Source organism: Mustela erminea, chromosome 9 (genome assembly GCF_009829155.1).
Source record: "Mustela erminea isolate mMusErm1 chromosome 9, mMusErm1.Pri, whole genome shotgun sequence".
NCBI classification, from domain to species: domain Eukaryota; kingdom Metazoa; phylum Chordata; class Mammalia; order Carnivora; family Mustelidae; genus Mustela; species Mustela erminea.
In genome coordinates, this window is record NC_045622.1 from 66,064,930 (window position 1) to 66,077,996 (window position 13,067).

At 37.6% G+C, this 13,067-nt stretch overlaps 1 protein-coding gene across 2 annotated transcripts in view; it reads right to left on the reverse strand.

Moving 5' to 3' along the window:
• GALNT18 (polypeptide N-acetylgalactosaminyltransferase 18) overlaps window positions 1-13,067 on the reverse strand; it is a 352,322-nt gene that overhangs the window by 92,026 nt on the left and 247,229 nt on the right. The window lies entirely within an intron of this gene.

Consider the following 13,067-nt stretch of genomic DNA (forward strand, 5'->3'; position numbering starts at 1 on the left):
AATGAACTAGACATGATGCACCTCATGATGGAAGTATACAGATATTGCCTATGAAATATTCTTGCTACAAAATTGAACCTACATTTCTAGATCTAACTACCAATTTAGCAGAAATATACAGGTCAGGAGAACATGTTAAATGTCACCAGGGAAATTCAATTGAGAAAATCTGGACTATGGGGGTCTCTATAGCAAAAATGACCTCATCTCTTTAAAAATAAATTACAAAGGGAAAAAAGGAGATGGAGAGAGAAATTCAGTAGATTAAAAGACACTTGAAAGATATTAAGCGGCAGGGTGTGGGAGGTTGGGGGAACCAGGTGGTAGGTATTAGAGAGGGCATGGATTGCATGGAGCACTGGGTTTAGTGCAAAAACAATGAATACTGTTATGCTGAAAATAAAAAAATTTTAAAAAAATTTAAAAAATAAATAAATAAAAAGAAAGATATTAACCAACTGGATTTTGATTCAAACAAACAAACTGAAAAACAAAAAATGAGACAATTAAGGAAATTTGAACACATAATATTTGATGGTATTAGGGAATTCTTTTCAACACTTTAGGACTGAAAATAGTATTGTGGTTATATTCTTTAAAAAATTCTTATCTATTTTAGATGTATATTGAAATATTTTTTGATGATATGATGTCTGGGATTTGCTTCAAAATAACTGAAGTTGAAGCAGGACTGGGTTAGGGTAGAGATTAAAACCAAAATTATCTGTGCATTCACAATGTTGCAACTGGGTGATGGATGCAAGGCGCTTTATTATACCATTCTATTTTTGCATATGTCTGAAATTGTCTGCAATAAAGAAGTGTTTCTATTTTTGCTTGAGATTCCATTTCTCATAAACTATCTGGAGCATGGAGCACAATACCTTAGATATTAGATTACCTGTTGCAGAGGACTTTTGAACTCAGGTTCTAAATCCCTTTGCTATGTAAGGGACCACAACTTACGTAATTCTTGAGCCTAAGGAAGTTGAAAAGAAGCCATATATGATCTCCCCTTGAAGCTAAAGCATGGTCATATAATCCAGGTTTAGCCAACTGTATGCTCTCAGCAAGGACTCTGAATCTTGGTGAATGTCACCAAGACCCAAGCCCTGTGCCCAGTATTTAATAGCAGAACCACCTAGCCATGGCAGTGGTGTCAGTCCTAAATACATTATTTCCTACTGGTTGGCTTTGGCTATGGTTCCTGCTCTCTATTCTCTCTAGGTTTCCACTTCTTTTCCTGAATCTGCATCTCTAGACTTCTTATAGGAGGTCTTTGAGACTTTGAGACTATTAGACTTCTTTGAGATATCTAAGGACCTTTCAATAAATTTCTTTTCTCTGTAGGTCAGCCTGAGTCAGTTTTCTTTGCTTACAATATAGACTCCTGAGTGTCATCTAAAAAGTTTAGCAGGACTATAATAATAAAAATTAAAACATGCTTTAAAAAATAAAGCACCATATAAATGGCATGGTAGTATATTTATGTAACACATATATCTATATGCATAATACAATTACATGTTTTATATAGATCCCTTTGTAGTTTACAAAGTATTTAAATTAATTTCTTGCTTTCTTTGTTGTTAAAATAATTATAGTAATGAGATAATAAAACATAAGGATGAATTTACCTTTCTGACCAACATAAATATATATGTATACATATATAATTAAAGATTTTATTTATTTATTAGAGAGAGAGAGAGTGAAAGAGCACAAGCAGGGGGAGCCGTAGTGGGAGAGGGAGAAGCAGGCTCCTTGCTGAGCAGGGACCCCAATGTGGGACTCGATCCCAGGACCCTGGGATCATGACCTGAGCTGAAGGCAGACGCTTAACCATCTGAGCCACCAGGTGCCCCAACATAAATATTTTTAATCTTATAACACTTCTAGATACTATCTGACTTGCCAATAGCACTTGATTGTTGTGTGTAGTAAATAGGATAATTATAGTAAAAAAATCTGAAAATACATATGAAAGGCATTGCCATCATTCCTTAGTTGATTATAGAAGCTACAGATGAACCCAGTCCAAGGACTAGGGAATTTTTGAAACCTGATGACTATGCAGTTTGTGAAATCTGTTCTTACTGTGTCTATAACCTTCTTTGCTTCCTTTATCCCACAGGCCCTATGGAATAGTGACTGCCATTTTCTTAAAGTATAGATAGAGAGATACTAAATTCTCCATGGCTAAGAAAGAAAATTGAAGAGAGGGCATGAAAACTGGTAGACAAAGACAATAAAAAGATGTCATAGAAACAGAATAAAGTCTCTTGTCTGAGGCGCTGAGAGATCTCCAATGAAAATTCCTGCTTTATTTAGTTATTAAAAAAGGATACCCAGATAAGGAGGAGCTTGACTGATTTCTTGGTGATCCCAGAGCCAGTCAGCTGGACATCTTATTGCCCTAGATTTTGGTCAGTTATATAGGGAGAAGAGGGAGAATCATTCACAGGAAGAGATTCTATACTCAGTTAGACCTTATGATGAGGCCAAGCAAGAACAATTAAAAGAGGCAAGGCTATCATGAGGGTTTGGGTAATCGGGGTGAGACAGAATAAAGGAAATGGTCCAGCCTTTGGAGCAGGTGGTAAAAGGTCAGTCAATCTAGAGGACGAAAAAGCTGTTCAAGAGGTAGTGTAATAGCAGACAATATTTTAAAGAGAATGACGATTGTGACCATTCCAAGAGAGAGAGTCCAAAATACCAATAAGAAACCCCCAAGTGAGTAAAGCTTGGACATCCAGACAAGGAGTTGGTGACTTGCGGATATGTCCAAATGGATGTCCAATGGAGTCCTATCTGGAAGACTCTTCTCTGTGCTACATTACAGAGAGCCAGAGCCAAGAGGGAGAGGAGAGCTCTCTTTCCTTCAACCGCCTGCTCTGGACACTAGGAAGGGCACTGGCACAGTGGTAGTAACATCCTTCCCTCCCTTTCCTACTTCTATGGTGCAGACAGCTGTTACTTATATGGAAGAATTTGATTTCAAAGAATAGTCAGGCTAGGCTTCTATATATTTCTATATGTCAATTCTACATAATTGAGAAGTTGTCTCTTTCAATATTAGAAATTTAACAAGTTTTACATTTTCCAAAGAAATTTTTAAATATGTTGTGCTCTTGTTGTTTTATTGAACACAGTACACAGTCTACAATTCAGACTTTTCTTCATGACTCAGAATATTATTAATTGTGCTGGGGTGTCTGAGTGGTTCAGTTGGTTAAGTGTCTGACTCTTGATTTCGTTTAGGTCATGACCTCAGGGTCATGAGACTGAGCCCTGCTTGGGGCTTTGCACTGCGTATGGAGCCTTCTTAAGATTCTCTTTCTCTCTCCCTCTGCCCCTCCCCCTGCCCCCACCTCACACTCTCTCTCATATATATATTTGTTCTGTAAACCCAGGGATCTGCCTGGATGTTTGGACCTAGAAGAGATCCAAGCCACTGTTCTTTTGGGCATTTAGTATCTATTCTCAACTCTACGTTCAAATAGCTTGCATAAGTTTGGAATATTTTCATCCCTTAAATGTTTAGCAGTGCTTGGTGGTGAACCATCATCCTAGTGTTTTACCTGTGAGAATATATTAAACTACTGATTCAACTTCTTTAATGGTTATGGAACAATTTCAGTTTTTAATTTCTTCCTGTGTCAGTTTTTATAAACTATATTTTTCCATAAATTTGTTCTCTTTATTTATTTTCAAATTTTTGAATAAACTTGTTAACAATATACTCTTCCACTTTTAATCTCTATATCAACTATAATCATTTCTCCTTTTCCATTCTTAATATTGTTTATTTGTGGTTGTGGCACCTCTTTCTCTCTCTCTCAATCCTGGTAAAAGTTTGTCAATTTGATTAACATTTTCAAAGAATGAAGCTTTGTTGTTTTTAGTCATTTCTACATATCACATATATATATATATATATATATATGTATATATCTTCTATATATCTTTTACATATATATCAGATATGAATTATACATGTCAGAATGAATTACAAGTCATAAAAATATGTATTTCATTAATTTATGTTCATATCTTTATTATTTCACCTACAGTGTTTATTCTGATATTTTTTCTAACTACTTATATATTTATCTCATTAACCTTAAACTCTTCTTTCTAAGAGTGGGATACTGTACAATTTCTCTTATTTTTTGGAAAATATTTTAATTTCATTTAATTTAATGTTTGAGGTATATACTGATTTAATATTTGTATACATTATGAAATGATCACAACAACTTTAGTTAACATCCGTCACCTTACACAGTTACAAAAATTTTTTTTGTGTTGAGATCTTTTAAGATTTACTCTCTTATCAACTTCCTTTTTTTTAATTTATTTTTTATTTTCAGCATAACAGTATTCATTATTTTTGCACCACACCCAGTGCTCCATGCAATCCGTGCCCTCCATAATACCCACCACCTGGTTCCCCCAACCTCCCACCCCTCCCTGCCACTTCAAACCCGTCAGATTATTTTTCAGAGTCCATAGTCTCTCATGGTTCACCTCCCCTTCCAATTTCCCCCAACTCCCTTCTCCTCTCTAACTCCCCATGTCCTCCATGCTATTTGTTATGCTCCACAAATAAGTGAAACCATATGATAATTGACTCTCTCTGCTTGACTGATTTCACTCAGCATAATCTCTTCCAGTCCTGTCCATGTTGCTATTCATTCTTTCTGATGGAGGCATAATACTCCATAGTGTTTATGGACCACACCTTCCTTATCCATTTGTCCGTTGAAGGGCATCTTGGTTCTTTCCACAGTTTAGTGACCGTGGCCATTGCTGCTATAAACATTGGGGTACAGATGGCCCTTCTTTTCACTACATCTGTATCTTTGGAGTAAATACCCAGTAGTGCAATTGCAGGGTCATAGGGAAGCTCTATTTTTAATTTCTTGAGGAATCTCCACACTGTCTCCAAAGAGGCTGCACCAACTTGTATTCCCACCAACAGTGTAAGAGGGTTCCCCTTTCTCCACATCCCCTCCAACACATGTTGTTTCCTGTCTTGTTAATTTTGGCCATTCTAACTGGTGTAATATCTCAATGTGGTTTTAATTTGAATCTCCCTGAGGCTGGTGATGATGAACATTTTTTCATGTGTCTGATAGCCATTTGTATGTCTTCATTGGAGAAGGGTCTGTTCATATCTTCTGCCCATTTTTTGATATGATTGTCTGTTTTGTGTGTGTTGAGTTTGAGGAGTTCTTTATAGATCCTGGATATCAACCTTTTGTCTGTACTGTCATTTGCAAATATCTTCTCCCATTCCGTGGGTTGCCTCTTTGTTTTGTTGACTGTTTCCTTTGCTGTGCAGAAGCTTCTGATCTTGATGAAGTCCCAAAAGTTCATTTTTGCTTTTGTTTCCTTTGCCTTTGGAGACATATCTTGAAAGAAGTTGCTGTGGCTGATATCGAAGAGGTTACTGCCTATGTTCTCCTCTAGGATTCTGATGGATTCCTGTCCCACGTTGAGGTCTTTTATCCATTTTGAGTTTATCTTTGTGTATGGTGTAAGAGAATGGTCGAGTTTCATTCTTCTACATATAGCTGACCAGTTTTCCCAGCACCATTTATTGAAGAGACTGTCTTTTTTCCACTGTATATTTTTTCCTGTTTTGTCGAAGATTATTTACCCGTAGAGATGAGGGTCCATATCTGGGCTCTCTACTCTGTTCCAATGGTCTATGTGCCTGTTTTTATGCCAGTACCATGCTGTCTTGGTGATCACAGCTTTGTAGTAAAGCTTGAAATCAGGTAGCGTGATACCCCCCGTTTTATTTTTGTTTTTCAACATTTCCTTAACGATTCGGGGTCTCTTCTGCTTCCATACAAATTTTTGGATTATTTGCTCCAGCTCTTTGAAAAATACCAGTGGAATTTTGATCAGAATGGCATTAAAAGTATAGATTGCTCTAGGCAGTATAAACATTTTAACAATGTTTATTCTTCTGATCCAAGAGCACGGAATGGTCTTCCATCTCTTAGCAACTTCTAAATATGCAAGAGTATTATTCACTGTGGTCACCATGCTATACATTATATTCCTGTGACTGACTTATTTTATAACTGGAAGCTCATAGCTTTTGACCCCCTTCACCCATGTTTCCCATCCCCACCGCCTGCCTCTGGCTACCATCAATCTGTTCTCTGTATCTACAAGCTTATTTTTATTTCTTTCTCTTCCTTCCTTCCTCCCTCCCTCCCTCCCTTACTTCCTCCCATCCTTTTTCTTTCTTTCTTCCTTCCTTCCTTTCTTTCTCTGGATTCCACATATATATAAGACCATATGGTATTTGTCTTTCTCTATCTGATTCATTTCACTTAGCATAATACCCTTGAGGTCCATCCATGCTGTTGTAAATGGCAAGATTTCATTTTTTTTAATGGCTGAATAACATTCCATTATAAATATATACACCACATTTTCTTTATTCATTTGCCCACCGGTGGATGCTTAAGTTGTTTCCTTATCTTGGCTATTGTAATAATATTGCAGTGAACATAGGAATGCATATATCTTATTAAGTCAACATATTTGTTTTCCCAGAAGTGGAATTGCTGGATCATATGGTACAGTATGAGGAACCTCCATACTGTTGTCTATAGTGGCTGCACCGATTTATATTCCCTTCAACACAAAGATTCTGTTTTCTCCACATCCTTGCCAATACTCATTATTTCTTGCCATTTTGATAACAGCCATTCTGACTTGTATAAGGTGATATCTCATTGTGGTTTTGTTTTAGATTTCCCTGATGATGAGTGTCATTGAGCATTTTTTCATGTGTCTGTTGGCCATCTGGATGTCTTCCTTGAAAAAGTATCTATTCAGATATTCTGTCATTTTTAAATAGGATTTTTTGCTCTTTTGCTATCAAGTTTTATGGTACTTTATATATTTTGGATATTCATCTCTTATCAGATATATGACTTGCAAATATTTTCTCCCATTCAGTAGATTGACTTTTCACTTCATTGATAGGTTTTCTTTCCTGTGCAGAATCTTCTTAGTTTGATGTATTTCTACTCGATCATTTCTGCTTTTTGCTTTTGCTTTTGGTGTCAAATTAAAAAATCATCACCAAGACCTATGCTAAGGAGCTTACGGTCTACATTTTCTTCTATGGGTTTTATGCGTTCAGGTCTTACATTCACGTTTTTCATACATTTTGAATTGATTTCTGTGTGTGGTGTAAGAAAATGGTCCAGTTTTGGCATGTGTCTTCCTCGTCTTCCCAATACCATTTTTTAAAGAGACTGTCCTTGGTCTGTTATATATTCTTGACTTTTTTGTTGTAAATTAATTGACTGTGTATGTGTGGGTTTATTTCTGGGCTCTCCATTCTGTTCCAATGACTCATGTCTGATTTTATGCCAATACCATACTGTTTTAATTTACAACTTTTCTTAAGTGCTATTTTAGCTAAATTTCACATAATGTAATATATAGCATATTTGTTATCATTCAGTTCAAAATATTTTCAAATCTCCAGTATAAATTCTTTTTGACCTATGAGTTATTTAGAAATGTTTCATAATTTCCAATATTTCTGTAATTTTTAGTTGTGGATTTCTAATTGAATTACATTGTGGTCAAAGAATATGCTCTATATGATATTAATCCTTGAAATTTGTTGAATCTTGTAGTTGTTAGATGGCAGGGCTCTCTATATCCCATTAGATTCAAGCTAGTAGTGGTGTTGGTCTATCACTTACCTGGAGAAATTTAGTAAATTCTTTCACTACATCAGTGGAGCTATTGATGTCTCCTTATAATTCTGTCAACTTTTACTTTATATAAATCAAGTTTGCACAATTAGGTGCATAAAAGTTTATAATTGTTATATATTCCTGGTGAACTGTACATTGTAGAAATCTTTATTTGTGCTAAAATATGTTGTAATAATATTTTTTCTAATATTAATATAAGTACAGCAATTTTCTTTTCATTGGCATTTGCCTGCTAATAATTTTTCTATACATTTAGATTTTAACCTTTCTGTATTATAACATTTCAGACATGTTTCTTATAAATAGCTTACAGATAATTTAAAAAAATCTAATTTTAAAATGTTTGTCTTTTAACTTAGCCTGTGTAACTTAATGTATTTACTCATATATTTGGATTAATTTCTACCATCTCATATATTTTCTCTTTGTACCATCCCTTCTGTTTCTATTTCTCCATTTTCATATTTTATTTTCCCCCCTCTACAACTCTGGAAGTTATACTTTATCTATGCTTTTCATGGGTTCCCTAGAAACTTTAATATGCTTATTTCATCAAAATTCAAAGTCAACCAGTATCCTTTCCATCCTCATTAACATATAGGCATTTAGAACACTCTAATTACAATCACCCTTTCCCAACTTATTTGCAATTGTCATCATGCATTGTGGTTTTAATCATCCCACAAAACATTACAATAGTGTTATTTACCATCAACAGTTCTTTAGATTTACTCATAAATTTACTACTTTTTGAGCTAAGTATTCTTCTCTTATTTCAGATTTCCTTCTGGGATAATTTTCCTTATACTTGAAGTGTACCCTTTATAATTTATTTTAGTGAAGATATGTTAGTGGCAAACTCTTGCAGTTTTTATGTTCTAGAAAATGACTTTCTTTTACCCTAGTTAAAATATATTTTTATTGAGTCCATATATATACATATATATACACACACATATACATACATACATAAGCTCACAATTATTCTCTCTCAGAATATTTATTGTCCCATGGTCTTCTGGATTCCATTTTTTTTTTCCACTGAAAAGTCACCTGTTATTCTATTATTACTTTTTTGGTAGTTTATCTTTTCTCTCTGACTGCTATCAGATCTTCTTTCTGCCTCTGGCATTCACTATAACATGTCTAAGTGTGAATATATTTGTATTTATCCTACTTTGGACAGGTTGACTTTCTGAATCTGAGGACTGGCATCTTTTATGAGCTTGGGTACATTTTTAGTCATTATCTCTTCAAATATTGCTTTTACCTAATCCTCACTTTTTACCATCTCCATCGGAATTCTAAGATGTTTAGACACTTTTCCACAATTCTACCTGTCTTTCAGTCTCTTTCTCTTTCTCTCTCTCTCTTTCTTTTTTTTTATTTCTTTCTTTGTATTTCTGGGCTGATTTTGAATAATTTCTTTAGGTCTATTTCCCAATGTACTATTTTTTCCTTTAACAATGTCCGTCTGAACATTTAATCAATCCATTAAGCTTTTAATTTCCATTTTTGTATTATTTTTTTATTTTTTAAAGAATGAGAAGGAGCACAAGTGGGAGGAAGGGCAGAGGGAAATGGAGAGAGAAACTCAAACAGACTCCCCACTGAGCGTGGAGCACACCAGGGGCTCCATTACATGACTCCATCACATAACCTGAGTCAAAACCAAGAGTCAGTTGGATGTTCAACTCCACCCAGGCATCCCCATTTTTATATTTATTATGTTTGAGATTCTATTTTTATCCCAATATGACTGGTCTTTTTCATAGTCTCTTTCTTCTTATTTATTTTTCCAATCTCTTATTTATTTAAAGATTTATTTACTTGAGAGAGAGAGAGAGAGAGGGAGAGTCAGAGGCACACAGAGAGGGTGAGAATCTCAAGTAGATTCCTTGCTATGCACAGAGCCTGGCAGGGAGCTCAGTCTCACCATCCTGAGATCATGACCTAAGCCAAATCCGAGAGTCAGATGCTTAACTGACGGAGCCACCCAGGCGCCCCACCCATCTGCTATTTTTTTAAAGCTAGTATACAACTTATTTCATATCCTGCATCTGATAGAATCAATGCTTGAGGATTTTGTAGAACAAATTTGGCTGTCCAGTGCTTTTGCTCCTGGTGCATTTTTTTTTCCCTTGTCTTGTGATTTTTTAAAAAGGTGAATTCACATTCCTTGAAACTCTGGCCGTGGGAAGTTTTATAACTTGAGTTAAAGGGGTCTTTCCCCAGAGAGGGTTTGTATACATTTTTGTAGATGCCTAAGAACTTCCAACAACTTTAAGTTAAATTCTGCTCTTGAGATTTTCTGGACCATGAAGTATTTTGATTTTATGTTATAAATCCAAGGGAGGGATTCACAAAGGAGAATTTTTCTTCTCTTCTCATCATAAAATTGAGGAAGGCAATTTTTACCCTAACTCTGGGGGTGAGGGTGGGAGTATTTCTAGCTCATCTTACACAGAGATAATTGGTCTTTGGAGTACTAGTTTTGTGAGAGGTAAAATGGGGAATCAGGGGGTTATTATATGAGACTCTTCATGTTGGGAAACCCTGAGGCTTTGTATCCTGTCCTCTGTACTCCATGAAATTAAGAAATCATAAGCCTAAAGTCACCAGGTTCTTCATACTTTCTCTAGGTTCCTATTTTCACTCATGTTTTGGTCTCAGTATTAATTTCCTTGGGTTGTTATAACAACGCACCACAGGCAGGTTCTCTTAAAACCACAGATTTATTCTCTCACAAATCTAGAGGCTAGAAGTCTGAAATCAGGTGTTGACAGGACCATGCTCTTTCTAAAGCCTTAGGGCAGGATCTTGCCTTGCCTCTTCCAGCTTCTGGTGGCCCCAGGCCTTCCCTGGCATTACTCCAATCTGCCTCTGCCTTCACATGGTCATCCTCCCTCTGAGCCTGTCTGTACCCAAATTTTCCTTCTAAAAACACCAGTCATATTGGATTAGGGCCACTGTAACGTAGTATGACCTCATCTTCACCTGATTAACATGGGCAAAGACCCAATTTCCAATGAGATCATATTCACCTGGACGGAGGGTTAGAACTTCAACATATATTTGAGGGCAGTCAACTCCATTTATTTATTGTCTCCAATAATTTCTTAATTTCTTACCACCTCTTGAATGCTCTCTTATATATTCTAGCATATTTGTAGCCATCATCTATACAATCTTTCTCTCTCCTATTCAACGTCCTCTTATTATCTCGCTCTTCTCATTCTGCTTGCCCATAGCACCTCTCTTCTTTTCCCCACTGAGTTGTGGAAGTAGAAATTAGAAAAAAAAAAGACTTATTAGAAAGGAGCACAAATTAAGAATAAGACTTTACATAGGGACTCAGTAGACATGATTGTGAAGAGAGTAGAAGGAATTACCGCATGGTCACTGTAATCATTTTGCGGGGGATGCTCATAGGATTTTTATCCTAGATATTTTGTGGTATATCACTCTAGGCTTTCACATCACAAAGATCTGGGGTTGAATCTTTTCTCTACCTCTTATAAGTTGTGTACATACATAAACTCTTAATTTCACCATTCCCTCATCTGAATAAAAGGAGTCTTCTAATAAGAACTACTTTTTAAGGATGTAGACGGATGGCATAGTTAGCTGCCAGAGCAGGTTGCGAATAACTGTGCAAACAACTCTGGGTTCCAAATGGGTAAGGACTTGGAATAAGTTGCCTCTGACTCAAAGAGGTGAGAAAAACAATGTCTGTCTTTTTTACAAACAATCCTGTGGAATCATTGCACCTTGTCTAGGGGGATCCTAGATAAGGAAGGGGAGGCACTCAGATGTGAACTCACAAAACACGAAAGAAAGGCACTAACAGCCCCACAAAATGTGAAAATCTATTTCGGGGATGACGCGCAGTTCTGCATCCCTTTAAGGAGAGCCTAGAATTCAAATGAATTAGCTCCTCCTTGTCTGCCGCTCTGCCAGACAACAGGCTGTTGGGTCCCTGCTTGAAAAACCATCTTTCCTTCAATGACCACAACGTGCCATCATCTCTGTCAAGCAGGAGGGAGGAGATGGAGAAAAAGAAATGCCAAGCAATGTTTTGCACTGTATTTTACAACCTGAACACAAAACCCAAAGATTTTTGCCACATATTTGAAAGCCTCACCCAAGCCCACACTCCAGAGCAGCTTTCTCATCGAGGCACAGAGAAGCCAGATATCTCCCACGGCCCCATGACTGCATGTGCGAAGAGTGAGAAGCAGAGCTCACGCGTCTAACTCCTCTTGGTCCCCGAACATCTTTACCCAGAGAGCACGCATATGGGAGGGGGCTCTGCCAATTTCTGGCAGCAGCTCCTAGTGAAAAATAGTATGTTTGGGGGCGATCATTTATCCAGGAGTGGTGCTGAAATGAGATGGTGAAGAAATGAGTGATGTAGGGAGAGCTGGAGAGGCCAGGGAGACAATGTGGGCTCTGTCCTCTGTGAGTCCGTTAGCTCCCCACGAAGCCCAGGCATTCTAATGGCCTTCAAAGCAATTTCCTTTCGCTTCAGTGAATATGGGTGTCTAAAAGCATTTTCCAAGCTCAGCTTTGGACAAGCTGCTCCTGCTGCCAGTCGTCAGAGCCCTAGGATTACACGTCTGGGCAATAAGTGCAGCCCATACAGGGCTGGTCAGGCCCCTGCAGATGTTGTGAGATGGTCCGTGGAGGTGACCTGTCTCCCTTTGAGGCAGGGCGAGGTCTGTCCGGGGTCAGCTGGCTGCCCAGTGGGGTAGGAGGTCTAAGGAAGTTAGAGTTAAGAGGAGGGTGGACCCAAGCTGGAGTCCTTGAGTGGGAACTGGAGACACAGACGCTAAAAAAAAGAGGCAAGAGTGGGGTCATAGGTCAGAACCAGCCAGATGTTGCAGTGGTCTTCGTGGAGGGCTGACAGGGAGGAGGGATATCTTGGATGATTTCCACAAACTCCAGCAGGTTCAAGGTCCTTTCCAAGGGCTGCCACAGAGGGGATGTGTCAGGCTGCTTAAAATTAAGATCCCCATGGATAGGACAAGGGGGACCACTGTGGAGATAAGCCACAGTTTGAATGTTGGGGTTTCTGTGAGGATAAGACCACAACCCAGGCAGATGGGTGGGTTTCCCTCTAGGATGAGGTCCTTCATTGTGTCTCTTATCACTTTCCTGCTGACTACCATGGGACCTCATGCGTCCTTCAGACGTGATAGAGATGGGGAGTCATTTTCGGGTTATCTTTACATGGGCCCAGGAGAAAGAGTCAGAGCCTAGAAAATGTTCCTATGGGATAAGAAATTAAATGATGCCTGTTGT